Source organism: Pongo abelii, chromosome X (assembly GCF_028885655.2).
Source record: "Pongo abelii isolate AG06213 chromosome X, NHGRI_mPonAbe1-v2.0_pri, whole genome shotgun sequence".
NCBI lineage: Eukaryota > Metazoa > Chordata > Mammalia > Primates > Hominidae > Pongo > Pongo abelii.
The window spans coordinates 16,338,986-16,343,968 of record NC_072008.2 but is presented as its reverse complement, the minus strand read 5'-3'; positions in this window follow the sequence as shown (position 1 = coordinate 16,343,968).

Here is a 4,983-nt window from a genome sequence, read left to right as displayed (position 1 = left end):
TAACAGTAGCTTTTAAAATGTCTCTGCCTTTTCTCTTTGAAGATTAATATAGTAGCAGCTATCATGATTTCCCTAAAAATATTAACTGTATTCTACAGACCCACTTGGTTTTGTTAAAAAAAAATGTATATATTAACTATAAGAAACAAATATTGCCTCCACACCCCATATAGAGGTTGATGTGGTTCTTCTCCAGCTAATTGCATGCTGCTTTTGCTTTATTTCATTGTGGTAAAATGTATATAACATAAAATTTACCATTGTAACAATTTTAAAAGTATACACTTTAGTGGCATTAAGTACATTCACACTGTTGTGCAACCATCACCACCATCTCCAGAACTTTTCTCATCTTCCCAAGCCAAAACTCTGTATCCATTAAAGATTAACTCTCCATTTCCCTCTCTCCCTAGCCCCTGGAAACCACCATTCTATTTTTTGTCTCTATTCAAGTAACATTTAACAAGTGCTTTAACAAGTTATAAAAACAAAACATCTTTTGAAGTGATAAATACATACGCAGTATGGCTTTCTCCAGAACTTGAAAATAAGGGAGATTTTAAAAATGCCCTCTGAGAAATAAACACTAACATTAACACATAATAAATCTTCAGTCGTCATGTGGAAGAGTGACAGTGACCTCCAGGTTATGGTCATTCATCTCCCCTCTTTCCACCCTGGTTCTCTGTTCCAGCCACACTGGCCTTCTCTCTGTCCTAAGTCAAACCTTGATCTTTTACATCTATTACTAAAGGCATAAAACAATATCTGAATAGGAAGACATACATATTCTTTTTATACATATATACTTTAAGTTCTGGGTTACATGTGCAGAACATGCAGGTTTGTTACATAGGTATATGCGTGCCATGGTGGTTTGCTGCACCCATCAACTCGTCACTTGCATTAGATATTTCTCCTAATATTATCCCTCCCCTAGGCCCCTGCCCCCCACAGGCTCCAGTGTGTGATGTTCCCCTCCCTGTGTCCATGTGTTCTCGTTGTTCAACTCCCACTTATGAGTGAGAACATGCGGTGTTTGGTTTCTTGATCTTGTGATAGTTTGCTGAGAATGATGGTTTCCAGCTTCATCCATGTCCCTGAGAAGGACATGAACTCATCCTTTTTTATGGCTGCATAGTATTCCATGGTGTATATGCGCCACATTTTCTTAATCCAGTCTACCATTGATGGACATTTGGGTTGGTTCCAAGTCTTTGCTATTGTGAATAGTGCTGCAATAAACATACGTGTATATGTGTCTTTATCATAGAATGATTTGTAATCCTTTGGGTATAATACCCAGTAATGGGATTGCTGGGTCAAGTGGTATTTCTAGTTCTAGATCCTTGAGGAATCGCCACACTGTCTTCCACAATGGTTGAACTAATTTACACTCCCACCAACAGTGTAAAAGCATTCCTATTTTTCCACAACCTCTCCAGCATCTGTTGTTTCCTGACTTTTTAATGATTGCCATTCTAACTGGCATGAGATGGTATCTCATTGTGGTTTTGATTTGCATTTCTCTAATGACCAGTGATGATGAGCATTTTTTCATAAGACATACATATTTTTTAATGGAAATACTTGGTGTCACAAAGACTCATTCACTTAAAATCAATACGTAATTTAGTGAAATATTAATTATAATCCCAATGGGAATTTTAAGTACATAATAGATATTAAAGTACATATAAGTCTAAACAACCAGGAAAATTATTATAGAGAAGGTTATAGAATATATGGGAGGGCTTATCTTAGCTATTAACATACTATAAAACCAGCATAGTTAAAATAATATAGTATTGGCAGAGATGTGCAAATAAAGTGGTAGAGTGTAATACAGATCACAGAAATATACTTCAGTAAATATATTAAAATATAAGATGGGATAAAGTCAGTATTTTAATTCAGTAGGAAAAGAGATATATGGTATTATCACATCTGTCTATACATTTTGAAGAAAATAAAATTGAAACCCTAGCTTGCACCACATCCAGAAGTAAATTCCAGATTAAAAAAAAAGGTTTAAATTTTAAAAACAAACAATAAAATCCACAGGAGAAAGTCTTCCTGATGGGAATTAATGCTATCAATCCTGCTGGAAAACTCAAAAACATTTTGCCAAACCTCACCATTGGTATAGCCATGGTCATGGGAAGACCCACGGTTCATGTTCATAAAATGCCAGTCGTCCGAATTAAATGGTTTGGTGAGCTATTTGCAGATGGTGCTCTCAGTTTAAAGCAGTCCTTCATTGCTTTTGTGTTTTAATAACTATTTCTATGGAAGGCCTCTGCTTAGGGAGATTTTAGTTACCCAGAGAGGAGATGTCTTGCAAATTTTCATGGAGGACAGGGCCCACCAATTCCTTATACTATTACAATATTATTACAAAACATCGGATGCCCTATTTCATACTTTCCCAAGATGTAAAGCAAAATTGTTATACTGGAGAACCTCATCTGTGCCCTTCCTCCAGAAGAGGGAAACTTGTCAACATTGACCCAGAGGGATAGAATAGTTCTCATTCTTCACCTGCCCTGTTTAAACCAATAGGGCGTTAGTACACATGGCATAAGCAGCAGCTTGAGAGTTGCTCGCATGGTTTACCATGAGCAGAAGTCTCCTGTATAACTGTTAACCCTTTAACTGGGGTCACAAAATGAACCATAGGGAAAAATTCACCACAACCAACTCTCAGAATAAAAGCATAAAGTACAGCTTCCTCAGCTAACATGAACACAAAAAATATCAGTACGCCACTAAGATTGTTTGTTACAAAGCTATACCTGTCCGTAAAATACAGCTATGATATTTAAATTAACATACATAGACTCAAGGGATGGGAACAGTGGATAACATTCAGAGGTTCTTGTCAGGGGGCTAGAAAAGCCCATATGAAATCTTTCCTTTTTTTCTGACTCAAAATTGAAAGAGACACGCTAGCTATTTACCTATTCAACCATAATGTATCCCATGCCTATCACACAACTACTGCTCACAGTGCTAAGCAAGATAAATCTTTCCCAAATCTTTGAGACTTTAGCCCAGTAGAGAACTCAGAGTAAGCAGAGCATTTTGATCCCATGTGAGGAGTGCTAGTCTATAAGAAACATACGATGCTACATGAGGATATTTTATGAGAAGTTTACAGTGCCACACCTAATGAAAACTTAGGGAGCCTCATAAGTTTAATGAGGGGAGATCTAGGTTGAGATCTAAAAATGAAGAGCAGTTAAGAGGTTAAGGAAGGTATAGAAAATCATATGTCATGACAAGGTGCCAGCTTTGCAAGACCCAGAGATAAGTGACCATACAGCACATTGGAAGATTTGAAATATCGTTATGTCAGAAGAAAATAAATGGTGGAAACTACTACAGGAAAACACTGGGGAAAATCTCTAGGACATTGGTCTGGGCAAAAATTTCTTGAGTAATACCCCACAAGCACAGGCAACCAAAACAAAAATGGACAAATGGGATCATATCAAGTTAAAAAGCTTCTGAATAGCAAAGGAAGCAATCAACAAAGTAAAAAGACAACCCACAGAATGAGAGAAAATATTTGCAAACTACCCATCTGACAAGGGATTAACAACCAGAATATATAAGGACCTCAAATGATTCTATAGGAAAAAAAAATCTAATAATCCAATTAAATGATGGGGAAAAGGTTTGAATAGACATGTCTCAAAAAAAGACATGAATGGCCATCAGGCATATGAAAAGGTGTTCAACATCATTGATCATCAGAGAAATGCAGATCAAAATTACAATGAGATATCATTTCACCCCAGTTAAAATGGCTTATATCCAAAAGACAGGCAATAACAAACGCTGGAGATGATGTGGAGAAAAGGGAACCCTCATACACTGTTGGTGAAAATGTAAATTAGTACAACCACTATGGAGAACAGTTAGGATGTTCCTCAGAAGAACTAAAAATTGAGCTACCATACAATCCAGCAATCCCACTGCTGGGTATATGACCAAAAGAAAGGAAACCAGTATATCGAAGAGATATCTGCATGTTTGTTGCAGCATTATTTAGCTAAGATTTGGACACAACCTAAGTGTCCATCAACAGATGAATGGATAAAGAAAATGCAGTACATACACATAATGGAGTACTACTCAGCCATAAAAAATGAAATCTAATCATTTGTAACAACATGGTTGGAACTAGAGGTCATTATGTTAAGTGAAATAAGACAGGCACAGAAAGACAAACATCACATGTTCTCATTCATTTGTGAGATCTAAAAATCAAAACAATTGAACTCATGGAGATAGAGGGTAGAGGGATGGTTACTAGAGGCTGGGAAGGGTAGTGGGGGATGAGGGGAAGGTGAGGATGGTTAATGGGTACAAAAAAATGGAAAGAATGAATAAGACCTAGTATTTGATAGCACAACAGGGTGACTATACTTAATAATAATTTAATTGTACATTTTACAATAACATAAAGAGTGTAATTGGATTGTTTGTAACACAAAGGATACATTCTTGAGGGGATGGATACCCCATTTTCCCTGATGTGCTTATTTCACATTGTATGCCTGTATCAAAACATCTTATGTAGCCCATATATATATACACCTACTATGTACACACAAAAATTAAAAATAAAAAATTTATTTAAAAAGTGAAAAAAGGAAAACTAATGGTAGAATGGGAGAGAAGGACTGGGAAAGGAAAAAAGGAAAAAAGGAAACCATGTCTCATATTTGATATGTCTTCTCTCTTTTCCTCAATATTCTTCTGTGAATAGCAAAACATTATACATTTAATATATGAAGCACATTTTTTCCCTATGGCTATTCTTTTTTGTGTAATCCCAAAGAGGTTCTATTCAGATATCAGAGAAGGCTGACCTAGAGCAAAAGAGTGACAAATATACAGATATTATGCAGATAATGTAAGCAAATATTGGCTCAAAAATAATTTTCTTAAAAACAACAACATGTAGGAAAGTTC